This window comes from Rhincodon typus, chromosome 7 (assembly GCF_021869965.1).
Source record: "Rhincodon typus isolate 14 chromosome 7, sRhiTyp1.1, whole genome shotgun sequence".
NCBI classification, from domain to species: domain Eukaryota; kingdom Metazoa; phylum Chordata; class Chondrichthyes; order Orectolobiformes; family Rhincodontidae; genus Rhincodon; species Rhincodon typus.
In genome coordinates, this window is record NC_063338.1 from 70,128,286 (window position 1) to 70,145,590 (window position 17,305).

Below are 17,305 nucleotides of genomic sequence, written 5' to 3' on the forward strand. Positions count from 1 at the left end.
ACACAGCAGGCCAAGCAGCATCAGAGGAGCAGGGAGACTGACGTTTCAGGAAGAAGGGTCTAGGCCTGAAATGTCAGCCTTCCTGCTCCTCTGATGCTGCTTGGCCTGCTGTGTTCGTCCAGCTCTACACCTTGTTATCTCAGATTCACCAGCATCTGCAGTTCCTACTATGTCTGGTATGTCCCCTTCCCTGGTTGAACTATTCATATATTGTTTCAAAATAAAATCATCCTGGACACATCTAACAAATTCCCTCTCATCCAAGCCCTGACACCAAGTGAGTCCAAGTCAATATAGGGGAAGTTAAAATCACCCACCAAAACAATGCTGTTATTTTAAAAATTTCCCATAATCTATTCACATATATGTTCCTCTATCACCCACTGGCTTATGGGAGGCCTGTAGTACAAGCGCATCAAAATAATTGCACCTGTCCTATTCCTGAGCTCTATCTCAAATGGTCTCATTGGATGAGCCCTCCAAGGGTCCTCCCTCAGTACAGCTGTGATGTCCTCCCTAATCAGTAATGCACCTCTTTATGCACCCTCTCTATCATGCCTGAAACATTTAAATCCTGGAGCATTAAGCCTCTTGTCCCTTTCTCAACCAAGTCTCTGTAATTGCTACAACATCATAGTTATATGTATTAACCTAAGCTCTAAGTTTATCAGTGTACGAAGTTTGTCTTGAAATTAACAAATTTCACAAAAAGAACTTACGAAAATGAAAAGACATTGTTGTGCATTTTCAATTGATTTACAATGAGAAACTAGTGAAGGGTTACAAAAGGTTTAATCATCAATTTGAAAGAGTTAAAATACAAGTGCTGTCAATCTTGTACAGTATAGCATCCATCAGAATATGAGGTGCTCAATTTCACTGGGGGTTTTGCTGTTGTTTTTGCATCTTGGGCTCAGGCTCATCCTCTCTGAGGCCCTGATTCAGGTTCATCATTATGGTGGCACAGTGGTTAGCGCTGCTCCTTCACAGTGCCAGGAACCCAGGTTCGATTATAATGTTGGGTGACTGTCTGTGTGGAATTTGCACATTCTCCCTCCCTGTGTCTGCGTGGGTTTCCATTGAGTGCTCCAGTTTCCTCCCACAGTCCAAAGATGTGCAGGTTAGGTGGATTGGCCATGCAAAATTGCCCCATAACAGGCTAGATGTGTTAACTTTGGTAAATGTGGGGTTACAGGGATAGAGTGAGATGTTCTTTGAAGGGTTGGTGCAGACTTGATGGGCAGAATGGCCTCTATCTGCACTGTCAGGATTCAATGGTTGTCTCTGACTTCCTGATTCAGGGTTATCCTTCTCATAAGTGCTGTCGCTAGATTCTCATCCCTGCAATTGACTTTTAATTAGGGTTTAAATCCTGTTTCCAGGACATTTATACTCATAAGTACTGATGCTGCTCCACTCAATCCTAATCTGTCACTATTAGCTCCTCAGCGGTCTCACTCTCTCCACAAATTTATGCTCCAGTATTGGCAGTACCATCTATCTTTTATTCAAACAGACTCGTGATTTCTTATTTCAGTTTCCAGTAACTTGTGACTACAGCTGTCCTAATTTGCTTAGCACACCAGAATGGCTTAACAATATTAGTTCATTAAAGTTCACAGATGTATACAAATGGTTAAATTGGGGATCATGCCTCTTGATTTCCTGCATTACAATTTGAACTTCAATGGATGTGAGAGATATATCTTCATAATGTGTTCCAATGCTTTGGGACCTATTGGCACCAGCTGAAGATTCTATGCATTATAGGCAAAACCTCATGCATGTTACAAATTCTGGTCCAGGTTCAATACTATTTGTTGTATTAGCAAATTATTTTGTATTCTTGTTAAATAAGTAGGAGTCATCCAGGTGGATAAAGTCAATTGGATTGACTTTCTACTTTTGTTTAAATTTGACTTTTAATAAATTTGCTTTGTATCTATAATCTGAGTCACAGTCTAATAATATATTTATTTTTTTCTCAGCTTCTGCTACCTAGAAACTAGGAAAACATGCTGCACTCATGTCAATCCTGCCTGATGATTATAGTTATAAGGTTTTATTTTCAACCTTGTGAGAAATGCAACATTATTAAATATGGTACATAAAAGGTCACATTATGATTCATAGGCAATGAGATGAAATGGGCTCCTATTTATAATTTACTGCTCAAGATAATAAGGTCTGCAATATCAAATGTCAGATGTTACAGATTTATTAAACATCCAATAATTAAACGTACATTTAACAGTAACAGTTGCAGAAAATAACATCATCATATGACTACAACTGGCTGGTGATGGAGTCCATCTATTATTAATTCACAAGGGGCACCTTAGTACCAGTTTGAGACCAGCATCACTGGGGAAGAGATCTCACTGAGCAAATAGAAAGAATCTTGCTTCAAAAAGGATGTTATCTCAGTCAATAAAGAGGGGCTAATCTGTTTTATCAGCAAATTATGTTTCTTCATTACAGAGGCTCAACACATTTTAAACTCACAAGCCAGAAACATCCTACCTCCATTTATCTTCAGGGAACGAAGACAGAATGCTTCAAGTTTGTAATGACTTCAACCAGCATCTTAAAGACAACGTAAAACAATGAGCTGGTTTGGGGTGTGTGTGTTGTGATGTGATAATACACTTCATTTTGCTTTAAAATTTATAAGAAATGTGTTTGAATTTGTCCTTTAAAGTTACAAGAGTCTGAAGTAAGTCTAAAGAATGGATTAAAACATTCCTTCTCAAAAATTTATAGTATTGCAGTTAGTCAGAGGTTGGAATAAGGGAGAAATTATTTCAGATCCCATCTGGTCTGTAACAGAGGGAAGTCCTTATCTCCAAGCCTTTTCTTGAGTGAGTAAATTAATCCTCTTTGCCATCATGTAGTTACTATGATGTGTTTTAATGAGGCTCAACTGACCATTGCATTAACATCAATCTTAATTCAACAGTTCAGTGGTCCTTGAAACTAAATTGATAGTAAATTGTTAAAGGTTACTTTTACTGCAATTTATATAGAAATCCAGGAAAGTCTAACATTGACAGACTTCAAAACACTCCGGTTAACCTCTTCCTTTCAAATAACTGCTTGCCTATGGGAATGATTTATATCAGTTTAGTGTCTAGTGAAAACTAAAATAAACATATTCTTGAAAGCTTTGAGTTAAACATTACTTTGAATTGCCATACTGACTGAAAATACCATCATAATTCCACTGGTATGGAGCTGGAATAACACAGCAGGCCAGGCAGCATCAGAGGAGCAGGAAGACGGGTCCCGACCTGAAACATCAGCTTTCCTGCTCCTCTGATGCTGCCTAGCCTGCTGTGTTCCTCCAGCTCCACACTTTGTTACCTCAGACTCCAGCATCGGCAGTTCCTACTATCTTGGAAAGAATCATCAGGTTTTCTTGAAGAAAGAGCATATTTATTACCTGCTAACTCCAAGAAAAATAATGAAGATGCAACATCAAGCATGCAGCCTTTGTGCATGGACACACACACACACACACACACACATAAAATTGGGATATCTAGTAGAAAGGAAGATAAACAATTCATATAGTTCAGAGATCTTTAAAGAGACTTTGAAGCATAAAGTATTAACCTGAAGCCAAATTTGATTAGTTGGTTCTTGCTTGTATGGTGAAGATTAGTGGGAAGCCATTAAAAACTAGCATTGGACAACATAAAAAGCAATGAACGGGCAGAAGATGAAATATGAGGTCAAGCTAGCTAGCAATGTAAAAGAAGATTGCAACAGTTTTTTGAGATATATGAAAGGTAAGAGAGAGGCAAGAGTGTACATTGGACTGCTGGGAAATGAAAATGGAGAAGTAGTAATGGTAAACAAATAAATGGCAGAGGAACTGAATAGATACTTTGCATCAGTTTTCACAGTGGAAGAAACCAGCAACATACCAGAACTTCAAGTGAGTCGGGGCAGAAGTAAGTGTAGTGGCCATCACTAAGGAGAAAGTGCTGGGGAAGCTGAAAGATCTGAAGGTGATATGTCATCCAGACCAGATGGACTACACCCTGGAGTTCAGAAGGAGATTGTGGAGGCATTGGTGGTGATCTTTCAGGAATGACTGCAGTCAGAGAGGGTCCCAGAGGAGTGGAAATGGTTAATGTAACACCCCTGTTTAAGAAGGGAGGGAGGCAGCAGACTGGAAAGTATAAGCTGGTTAGCCTGGTCTTGGTTGTTGGTAAGATGTTGGAGTCCGTTATTAAGGATGAGGTTGCAGAATACTTGGAAGTGCATGGTAAAATGGGGCTGAGTCAGCACGGCTTCGTCAATCTGTTAGCATTCTTTGAGGAGGTAACAAGGAAATGAGACAATGGGAAGCCAGTGGACATGATCTATTTAGATTTCCAGAAAGCCCTTGACAAGGTGCAGCACAAAAGGCTGCTAAATAAGATAATACACTATGGTGTTAAGATCACAGTACTGGCACGGATAAAGGATTACTTGACTGGTAGAAGACAGAGAGAGGGTATAAAGGGGTCATTTTCAGGTTGGCAGCTGGTGGCTAATGGAGTCTACTAGTGGACTAGTGCAGGGGTCAGTGTTGGGTCCTCAACTATCCATTTTATAGATTAGTGATCTGGACCAAGGGACTGAGGGCATTATTCCTAAGTTTTCAGATAATACAAAGATAGGTGGAAGGGACAGGTAGTGTTGAAGAAGCAGGAAGGCTGTAAAAGGACTTTGACAGGCTAGTAAAGTGGATAAAGAAATGGCAGATAGGATTTAATGGGGGTAAGTGTGAGGTTATGCACTTTGGTAGGAAAAATAGAGGAGCAGACGGCTTTCTAAATGGTGAAAGGTTTGGAAATCTGAAGCACAAGGGGCCTTAGGCATCCTAGTTCAGGATTCTCTTAAAATTAACATTCAGGTTCAGTTAGGAAAGCTCACTCAGAGATAGTAAGAACTGCTGATGCTGGAGTCTGAGATAACACAGTGTGGAGCTGGAGGAACACAGCAGGCCAGGTAGCATCAGAGGAACAGGAAAGCTGACGTATCGGGTCAGGACCCTTCTTCAGAAATTCCCGATCCGAAACGTCAGCTTTCCTGCTCCTCTGATACTGCCTGGCCTGCTGTCTTCCTCCAGCTCCACACCTTGTTATCTCAGTTAGGAAAGCAATGGGTAAGTGTCAATTTCAGCTCAGACTGCCTTCGCTCCAACTCAAATCAGATTGATGAAACTTGGGCAAACTCTAGGTGATTCTTGTGACCATTTACAGTTAGTGCTTTCGTCCCTTTTTTTTAAAATTGGTTCCAAACTTGAATATTCCAAGTATTAAGTCAGCTGTGGAATCTGAAGATTAATAGTCTTTTTTTTAATGCCGTCACGACAATATACATAAGAAAAAAATGTTGTGTGATCGTTCCCGAAGTTGCATTATCTTACTCTTCTTCTCCCTCTTACCTTACTAACATTTTCATTAAAGAATCAAGACTATTTTGAAAATAAATATATGTTCATTTGACCACAAAGCTGTCCGCATGCAAGTTTTTGTAACACAGCATCCCTCTTCCTGACTCAGGATACTGCAATGAACTGCAGTTACCCCATCAAACTCCCTAAGAATCTTAAAATAAAACAAAGAACTGCAGAAGCTGGAGATCTGAAACAAAAACAGAAATTGCTAGAGGAGCTCAGCAGGTCTGGCTCTTCAAATCACTGGACTCAAAAAGTTAATTCTGCTTTCTTCCCACTGATGGTGCCAGAACTGCTGACTTTTTCCAGCAACTTCTGTTTTTGTTCCCTAAAATTCTCATATGTTTCAATAAGCTCAGTCTCATTCTCTGAAACTTCAATAAGTACAGGCCCAATCTATTCAACTCTCCTCAGAAAAACATACCTTAATCTCAGGACTGCCTCCAATACCAACATATCCTTCCTTAGATCAGGAGACCAAAACTGTTTACAGTATTTCAGCTGTGGTCTAACTAGTGCCTTGTATAGTTTTATTGAGGCTTCCCTATTTTGTTGAATTTTCTTTGAAACAAAAACCAACATTTCATCCCATTCCCTCATGTGCACTGGATTTGGGTGCTAGGATTTTGTGGTTCATGCACAGGATCTCCCAAATCCCTCCTTCCTGCAGTTTTCTGCCATCCTTCTTCATTTGAATCATATTCAGTTCTTCCGTTCTTCTTGCCAAATTGCAAAACCTCACAATTTTGCAGATTATTTTTATCTGCCAGTATTTCTTTTTCCCACTCACTTAACCTGTTTGTATCTTTCTGTGGATTGTTTGTGTCATCCTTGCCGCTTGCCTTACCACCTACTTTTATGTCAATCCACAAACCTGGTAATAGTATATGCACTTCCTTCATCCAAGTCATTAATATATATTGCACAGCACTTTGCTTTCCAATGACATAACCCCTAATGATAGAAACAACAAACTGAACACCAGATATTCAAACTACTGAAAAATATTAATTCCATTAATAATACAATGCAATGCAGTAGATTTGTAGCTTGGGTTGTGGGTGTTGAGGTTGGTTGGCTCACCGAGCTGGTTTCTTGTTTCGCAGACGTTTTGTTACCATGCTTGGTCCTGGGACAGGTTAGGCAGAGACAGGCACAAGAATTCCTAGAAGCATGGCACTCCACGAAGCATGCTATTAATAAACACATTGAACTTGACCCCATATACATTCCACTACGAAGGAAGACCGGAAGTGAGGCAATCCATCTCAATGGACCCCAGAATTTAAAAACCAGGCGGGAAAACACACCGACGCTTCATCGGAGGCTGCACTGAGCATGTTACCAAGCATGGTAACAAAACGTCTGCGAAACAAGAAACCAGCTGGGCGAGCCAACCAACCTCAACAACCTCAACACAATGCAACACAATTTACTTTATTCAAATTCAACTGAGTACAAGAGAGAAAGAAAATAATTTTGCCACTTGACTTGGAATATGCATTACTTCAGCTTTATGAACCTGCTTATCCTTAATAATCATCAGAGCTCTAACATATTTTTACATGTTTAGTTGCTGAGAATCAACAACTTGTAAGAATGATACCTGGACTTCAGGGATTAAGTTTTGAGGAGAGATAATACAAATTAGGCCTTTTTCTCTCGAATTTAGAAAGTTCATATTTAATTGGGTTTTAGAAATTTAGAAATTTAGAAAGTTGAGGGGTAATCTGGCCAAAGTCTTTGATATATTTACAGGAAAACACAGGATAGAGATAAACAAACTATTTCCACTGGTGGAGATTTAAGAACTAGGGGCATAGTCTGAGAATTAAGGGCTAGACCATTCAGGACAGATGTTAGGGAGCACTTCTACACAAAAAAGGGTGGCAGATCTTCTGCAAATAGCAGTTGCTGCTAGGTCAGGTGTCAATTTTAAATCTGAGATAGATTCTTTTATAAGCAAATGTATTAATGGATATGGGCCAAAAGCAGGTATATGGAGTTAGGTCACAGATCAGCCATGATCTCATCGAATAGTGGACAAGAGCCAAGGGGCTGAATCGCCTACTCCTATTATTTTATTGTATTAAAATTCTGTGAGCATATTTTGCTGAATCTGTTTTATTCATATTAATGAATTATACCAGAAATTATCAAATTCTTTCTTACAAACCTTTTAGGCATTTGTAGCTGATGATTACTGAGATGTCTGATCTCAGTCATGGGCATTGTGACTTTATTAATGCAGAAAAGCATGCCATGCTATCGTAAGTATATTCGAAAAATATCTAGATGTAGTGAGGTTTCTTAATCCTTAGATGATGTCAGGGCAGGGGAAATGATTGTCTCCATGGATCATTTTCAGCTCATAAGAACATACAACCATCATTCCTTTACTGTTGAAAAAGCTGTCTAATGCTAAAGTAAACATAAACATTATAGTAATATTGCTCTCAATATATAAAGAAATGCCATTGGAAAGGAAAGGCAAGGCAAGGCCTGGAGAGAGAGTCTCAAGGCCAATGTACTGGTCTGAAGAAGTGCCTTTTCATGGCCCATAAGAATTATTCATACATTTATAAAAACATTCATACTACAAATGCAATAGTGAAAACATAATTGTCACAGGGTTTGCAGTCAGCAGTGAAAGAACTGCACTTGACATCCGCAATGCTGACAGCTCCTACAGAGCTTTTGTTGAAGTTTCAGTGGAGATTTGATATCATTCAGGCATCTGATTCGGTGAGCTATCCTCTATGACATCTGTGGCATTTGTGAGCAGGCAACAACATGGATTTTTTTCTGGTCACGTGATTCCTTAGTTAAAATGCTGTCACAGTGTTGATGGCATCACAACTTTACAATGTAGTTACCAGCTGTTCTGAGATGATGTTGCCTCGAATATGGTATAACCTATCCCAATTCCCAACTTAATGCTCTGCCTGCACCATTCCCATTCAGTGGGGAAATGGTTACCATCAAACTCTTGTGAGTAGCGAAAATCTCTGACAATTTTGATTGGAGTTTCACATGTAAAGGTTTGATAAGGAGGGTGTAAACACCTGAGGCAAAAATAAGCCATTAAGCATAATGCCATAGCTAACGGTTATGCTATTAGTGTTAGGGAGTCTTGTGACTCTGCGGGTAGTGCTCTCAACCCTAAGGTGTGAAGCTTTGGGTTCAACTCCCACTCCAATACCTTTTGGCCAAGGAAAGTGCATTCATGATGCAGTCAGATAAATTGAGAATAAACATGGTAATGCTTCCGATGTACTCACTTCAGGCAGTAACGGGAGGAGACATTCTAGGTCAACTGGCCTTGATACAGGGTGGTGACCTTCAAAATATAACAGCATGTCTTTCTCTAAAATAGAGAGATACTTTCTGTGAATTATTGTTATATTCAGATGGATGAATGATAGCAGCACTTAGCGTGATTGTGGTATAACTTAGCGTGCTAAATATGGATATCTAGGTCTTGCAATCAGAGTTATTCTTTTCCTCCACGGCTATGCGATACCATTACCTTATTAATACACTGTGCATTGATGTACATGTTAAGGCATGAAGCTTTTATACTTAGCCACAAGTTACAAATTTTCTGTGGCAAAAATATTTGGGTTAGTGTATTCAGTGCAATGGAAGTTTCTAATTCCTGGAATGATTCTTGTAAATTGCATCTGCACTCTCTCCAATGCATTCGCATCTTTCCTGTAATGATATACCCATAACTGTACACAATATTCCAGCTGATGTGTAACATATCTTCTCCAAGTTCAACATCACCTCGTTCCCTTATTAATAAGGCTGAGAACACTGTATCCTTTATTAACCGCTCTCTTCACCAGTTCTAACAGTTCAACGACCTGTAAACAGATACACCCAGGTCCCATTGCTCCTACACCCGCCTTGATATTGCAGCCCCTATTTTATATTATCTTTCAATGTTCTTCCTACCAAAGCATTTCCCTGCGTTGAACTTCATCTGTCATCTATACACTCACTCTACCAAAATATATATGGAGTTCCATACTGTCCTCTTCACAATTTACAATTCTTCCAAGTTTCGTGTTGTCTGCAAACTTTGAAATAGTCCCCAGTGCACCAACTCAGACAATGCAGGACTCCCAAAACCATCTCCTTGGGAACTCCACTACAAACGGTCTATCCAGCTTGAAAAATATCCATTGATCTTGCTCTGTTTTCTAACACTCAGCCAACTTTGTATTTACATTACTACTGTCTTTTTTATACCACTTTCCTAACAAGTTTTATGTGGCACTGTATCAAATGCCTTCTAGAAATCCATATAAACCACATCATCTGAAGTACCTTCATCCAGCCTTTCTGTCACCCCATCAAAAATTTCAGCAAATTAAACATGCTCTCCCCTTTAGAAATCAATTTGACTGTTCCTTATCAACACAGTTTTTCCATATGATTACTAATTCTATCCTGAATAATAGTTTCTAGAAGTTGCCCAACCGAAGTTAAATGAATTGGTTTGTAATTTCTGAGAGTTTCCTCACAACCTTTATTAAACAAGGTTTAATCTTCCTGTCTTCGGGCATCTCCGCCGAGTCCAGGGAAGACTGAAAAATTACGTCAGTAAGCAGAAACCCAAGCCACAAAGGTTGAAGAGGATGCAAAAGATGTTGAAGAGGAGGCAAAAAGTGTTGAAGGTCACAAAGCTAATTATTCCACTTTGATAAGAGGAGATTGAAATGATGTAGTATACTGCATTGTCAGAGAAATGAGAGATATCAGAACAAATGTTTAAACATCCATTGGTTCTCAGTAGCCTATACTGAGCACACATTCACAATTAGTCCTCGACATTGGATTAAGGCTGATTCAGGCAGCCAAGAGCCAGAAAACGTGCCAATTAAACTTCTTTAACATTGTGTGATAATAAAAAGAAGCTTAACAAAAGCTATTCTAATTAAACTCCTGCTGTTTCTGTATACAAGTCACAATATTTGGAAAGGTACGGACAAATAAATACAATGATCCGATTTTCAACATTCATACTTGCAAATCCACTAATAGATTAGATGCACTTCAACCTTTAAACTTCTTGTCTAAATGAATGATTTTTCCATTAACCTGCATGGGCAGTTAAATTGTTTGTGCCTGACTAATACTTTCTTTAAGTGAATGTTCTCATTAGTACGATACAATCTGTCTAGAAGGGAAAGGGACGTTTCTTAGTGCAAAACATAGCTAAATTCCCTTTATGTCTTCAGTGCAAGAGTTTAAATCACAGCAGCAATTACCAGAGACAGGTCAGAACTACATTTAATTACTGTCAGAATGTAGAGTCAAGTGAGCCTATTGTGCCTCCTGAATGATGGTCTTGGTCAGAGCTTTATCATTGTTATGTCCCCAGACTTCATTAGTGGACAAGTAACGACAAACTGAGAGTCAGAAGACAAAAACAACATTTTCAGCAGTTTTCTTGTGAATAATACACAGGTCATGGTCACAAATATTTATATATGGATTTCTCATCTTCTATCTCAATTTTGTCAGTGCAGCTCTTGAGTTATATTTTAAAATTGAGGTGAGAGGAAATAAGTAAATTTTCTTTCCAATATAAAAATAATGTTTATGTGCAGGTAACCTTTTGTTTTCATCTTTCAAGATGTTTCATAGCTGCTGTATTTCTTTGAAGGAAATAAAATTGTTCTTAGCATGACAGCTTTTAAACTGTGACTGCCACTGTTCAACTATAATAGCTGGCAATACCTGTTCATATTGAGAATTTAAGAAATTTAAGAACAATTGAAAGACACACATTTTTCATCCAGGAGTATCATGGAACTGCATTGTCTGTAATAGAACAATAATACAGTCAATAAAAAAGGAAATGATAACAGTCTAGAAATGTTCTATGTCACAGACAGTACCAGTGAAAGGATACAGATGGCTCAGATTTCATAGTCGATAGTAAAATGATAGTATTCACCACTGCTCTTGATGAAAGCTGCCCACAAAAATCTAGTGATATCTATGGCATTGATTTCACATTGCTCGCTGTTACTTTCATTACAGGATCAGCACAATAGGTCACTGGTACTCAGCAATAGTGATGGCATCCAGAAGGCTAAATAGCCAATCGCTTTGAAGAATTCTCACAGACAGCAAATCGGAAAGTAAAACCCATTGATTTATATGTTACTTTTTAATCATTTAAAGAAATCAGAATATAAATCTGGAGATATGTGTAGAATTACAAGTACAACCTTAAGAAATAAGTTATATTAAATATATACAGATTAATTGTCATTTGGAAGAGTCTGACACTACAAATCTAAAATTAGCTACTAAAACCAGAGAGGTTGTTCATAAATAATTATGAACTCAGTATGGTGTTAAGAATGTAATCACACTTCATTTAACGTTTTAAAGATATTTTACTGCAAGATTAAAAGCGTAGAAATGGACACACATCAAATAAATGATTTGAGAAAATTTCTGTCTATGAGGGTTTCAACAATACAGGCCTTGATTGTGTAAGAAGTTGTCAACAAGGCTTCCTGCATTTCTAATGATTAACTGTGCACATATGGATGTCTAAATTTGCTGTCAATTTCACAGTTGTAACACTGATAGTTTCATTGTCATTACAGCCACAAAGCTGATCTTCAACTGAGTTAGTATCTTACATTGCAGGTAGCCAGTAACTTCATTTTAAATGGATTCTTTTCTTCAGAATTTCCACTGGGACTAGTGTCTATACAATATAGCATTGAATTCTCAAAACACATGAGTCTGAATATTCATCTTAATTACATTTCCAAATTCAATGTCGTTGGCTAGGATTTATCAGGGTTGGTCAGGCTTCCTACTGGAATCTCTGAAATATACTGGAGAACTGTTGAGAAATCATTTTTTTTCCCATCTGCAGCAGGCCACCTTTGTTCTGCAGGTGGATGAAGAGCATGTTTTCAGGCAGCCTTTCAGGCCATGCATCAGAAATGTCTGGTTGAGGATACAATGTTTATTTGCTGACCATGATCACCATGCATTGATATTCATTCAAGATCCTTTATTATGTATTACAAGATAACCGCACATGGACTGAATGGAAGCCTCTGTGGTTGACACAAACCATTGGATTTCCTTTGGATATTTTTGTCCTAATATACCAGTAAGCAGCATTCAACATTTCTGAAAAGGTAATAATGATACAACAATACTGCTGCCACTTCAACTATTGGTCTAGCTCTTACGAGGAAATGGAAATAAAAACCTACGGTGCCTTTGAAAGAGTAAGTAGTTATTCCTAAAAGCATGCCAATGTCTTGTTGTGGCTAACAAAATAAGTTTCAGCAATGCAGTTGAAACAATCAGATAAAGAGTTGAGTGGAATGTAGTAGACATGTATTAATATATAGTAGGTTTTGATAGTATGTACTAGGTCTAATCTTACCACTTATCAGGAAGAGCATAACCACAGGCCATCAATAAAAAACGGGCTCATGAGACTCAATGTCAAGAAAAAAAGCTTCTTTGGCAAAGGAATGGTGAGAATGTGGAATTTGTTATCACAGGGAATACTCAAGCTGAATAATATAGATGCAATTAAGGAAAAACTAGATAAGCATACGTGGGAGAAGAAGGCTATATTTAATTTAAGTAAAACATGGAAGGAGCTTAGAGTCAAGCATAAACAATGTCACAATTGGATCCCAGGTGATGTCAGATTATGGTGAATATTGATAACACCTGGACACTCACCGATACAAGCACATAAGAAATAGAAGCAAGAGTAGGGCATCTGGTTCTTGAAGCCTGCACTGCCATTTAATAGGATCATGGCTGATCTTTTCATGGACTCAGCTCCACATATCCACCCACTCACCATAATCCTTAGTTCCATTACTATTCAAAATCTATCTATTCTCACCTTAAAAACATTCAGCAAGGTAACCTCAACTGCTTCAAACATTTTCAAATGTTACGAAAGCATGATTTCCATGCAGAACATAGTTTGCAGAGTTAAAAGTATACATAATTGTTCCTTTTTATGTAGATTTTGGCTTCTTAATTAGTAAATTTGTTTGTATTAAGTTCTTTAGTCAGTCATGGATCTATATTTGCAGTACTGTTTGGGCAAGCTTATCCATGATAGTACTAGTGCGTAATTTTAAGCATATTTTGTTCAGACATGTTATGGCACACTTCTGTAGCAGGTTGAACTTGAATTTGAGCCCAGAATTAGGGACACTACCGCTGTGCCACCAGACCCCAGTGTTGTGGAATGATATGTTGACAGGAGAGTTAATGTCACAGATCTGATTTCTGCAATATGTCTGTAGGAGAAGATGACATCTTTTGTCATCCAAATTATCCACAATAAAGATATGAGCTAGCTTTTCCTCATTTAAATATTGAAATAACCAATTAACATATTATTATTTCTGACAGTAATGTGAGTTAAATAAGAGCTGGGCCATTAAACAGGAACAAATTTTTAGCAAAAAGCCTCATTTTACATCTACACCTGTTGTTTGAACAGTATACAAACTGACATCACGTAACATTTGTCAATTGACTTTGGTTTGATTAACCTTGCAATATAAAATGGATTCACATAACTATGATCATGCTGCCAAACAGGTGTTGTATACTACAGAGTGGTTAGATAAGTGCTTAGTCTGTTAGAAGTGCTTTGAATCAAATTACTATTCTTTTTGTCATAATCAAAATATCTCTATGAGTCACACTTAATCTTTTCTGTATTGTCACATTTTACTTGATTACGAAAATCTATCCAAGCAACTGCACTGTTCCTATAGTTTTCTAATCTTGATCATTTGACTCCAATTTTTAAAAAAATTCTTTAATAAAATGTTGCCTTAGCCAATATTTGTGCCCATCCCCAATTGTCCTAGAGAAGGTGGGGCAGTGAGCCTTCTTGAACCACTGCAGTCCATTAAGTGTAGATACATCCATAGTGCTTTTACAGAGGGAGTTCTAGGTTTTGACCCAGCAGCAGTGAAGCAACATTCATTTTGTTCCAGGTCAGGATGGTGTGTGGCTTAGAGGGCAAGTTGGAGGTGATGGTGTTCCTACGCATCAGCTGCCCTTCTAGGTGGCAAAGCTTGTGAATTTGGAACATGCTATTGCAGGACCCTTGATGGGTTGCTGCAGTATGTTTGTAGGTGGTACACACCACTGCAACAAAGTATGGGTGGTGGAAGATACAGTTATTGTGATGACTGGAGTGCAAATCAAATATCCTTTGATTTGTCTTCTATTCATTCACAGGATGAGGGCATCACTGGCTAGGCAGCATTTATCGCCCCTCCCTAATTGCTGAGAGGGCAGTTAATTGTCAACCACATTGCTGTGTGTCTGGAGTCACATGTAAGCCAGACCAGGTAAGGATGGCAGATTCCTTCGCTAAAGGGCATTAGTGAATCAGATGGGTTTTTCCAACAATCAGTTCATGGTCATCATTAAATTCCTAATTCCAGATATTTATTGAATTCAAATTCCACCATCTGCCATGGTGGGATTCAAACCCTGGTCCCCAGGACATTGTCTGGGTCTCTGGGTTAACAGTCCAACAATAATACCACTAGGCCATCACCTCCCCATATTCATCAATGCGGCCATGTGGGCCAGGTAGGTATTGGGCCTGGTGCTGCCTGTCTTGTGGAAGGAATGTATGTCTGCAGAGCTACAGAGATAAGTTTCCTCCCCTAAATCTTGCAATTTATATCCCTGGTTATGGTTCTATTGTTTAGTTGTTAACTATGATCTTATTAAATTGCACTAATGATCAATACTAGGTTCAATTAAATAGTACCGCAAATGGGAGGCATGGCTGTTTTCTCAGTTCATATGAGTATTGATTTCAAAAAGCAGAGCTTTTCACATGTTAACTCATCTCTCTAAGCTGTCTTCTCTAATCTTGCTGCTTAAATTTTAAATGATTAAGTACAGTCGACACATGGATGTCAGGTACAGTCAGGGTTAGTTTAAGCTGTCATGCTCTTGCAGACAAATATACCCTTGTTGAAAATCACTCGGCTCGAACACAAAGAACAATCTCATCCATGAACCATAGTCCAGAATGATTTACCCTTTCAGGACAGGTCTAAGGGGAAGCTGAGAAAAACAAGAGGGCGGTTAACCAGCTATATGCCTTAAGAGAAAATAATCTGTATGTTAATTATCCTTCTTAACATTGCCAAATGAGGCAACCAGCTTCAGTATAAATGTTTTTATTTTGGCACACATATATTCATACAATTGGGGCAGAATTTACAAGCCTAATGGCGCTCAAAATTGTTTCTGGGTCAATGCTACAGCAACTTCAGGTTGCAAGCAGATATACATTTAAATGTGAATATCCAATAGTTGCCTTGTCAGTTCTGGCGCTCTGTCTCACAGCATCAGACTCCCTTCTATTTAGAAACTTACCATATTTGCCCATTAATTGCCCAATATATTTGCCAAAAGAAAATCAAGATGAGCCATTACAGGTGGAACCTTACATAGGCCTAAGCGACATAGTCTATGCTGAAATTTGTGGCAGAAGAAGATAAGGAATCCTCCAAGGTCCATCTCAATATTGGGGGCATCACATTCCATTTTTTACACTTTTCACAAGTTGCATGAATAGTTTGTAACCAGGCAGCAACAACTTGCCAATTAAGAACACAGCATGTTAAACACATTGCTGATGGTCTAGCTCACTTCATTACAGTGTAGCTTCCTATCTTATCAAACTCACCAAACAAGCTAGATGTCAACACATCTCGACATAGAAATCCGGGCAGGTACTTGACGGGTTTAGTTCACCACTCGCTCTGAATGACCTCCATGTTCATTTGATCAAAGTGCAATCCACAGACCCCAGACATACATACTCCTCATTGTCTGACTTTGGTATCTGGCATCTGTCTTTGCCTGAGGAGCATTCACGCTCACAAACACTAGTAGTGGGTAGGACAAGTGACTCAACCTGTGCGGGTCTTTAAATGGAAGGAATATTACACATAGACCAATGCATTGCACAGAATACAGACACAACCACCTCCAGAGTGGAGACATTTGGAGGGGGGGCAGTGTTGCATGTGGTTCTTCCTCATGCTGAGGGCCTCCTGGAACTGCCCTGCCTCCTTAATAGGATGGGGCATCTGGAGCGCCCTGTCTTCCTGTTGCCATGCCTTTGGTACTGAGGACCAGTGGCTGAAGCTCTGGAGTAAACCAGACAGTCACATAACTCACTGCACTGCTGCAGCTTTTGGGCAATGAGAATCATTGCTTCCCATATCACTGTCTACTGTGACAACAAGGTGCAGGGCTGGATGAACACAGCAGGCCAAGCAGCATCATAGGAGCAGAGAGGCTGACGTTTCGGGCCTAGACCCTTCATTAGAAAAGGGGGAGGGGAAGGGGGTTTTGAAATAAATAGGGAGAGAGTGGGAGGCGGATAGAAGAGGGATAGAGGAGAGGATAGGTGGAGAGGAAACAAACAGGTCGAAGAGGCGGGGATGGAGCTAGTAAAGGTGAGTGTAGGTAGGGAGTTAGGAAGGGGATAGGTCAGTCCAGGGAGGACGGACAGGTCAAGGGGGCGGGATGAGGTTGGTCGGTAGGAGATGGAGGTGCGGCTTGAGGTGGGAGGAGGGGATAGGTGGGAGGAAGAACAGGTTAGGGAGGCAGGGACGAGCTGGACTGGTTTTGGGGTGCGGTAGGGGGAAGGGAGATTTTGAAACTTGTGAAATCAAGCTACGCCTGCCTCTTTGTAGGTTACGTGGAACAATCCCTCTTCCGTACCTACACCGGCCCTAAACCCCACCTCTTCCTCCGTTACATTGATGACTGTATCGG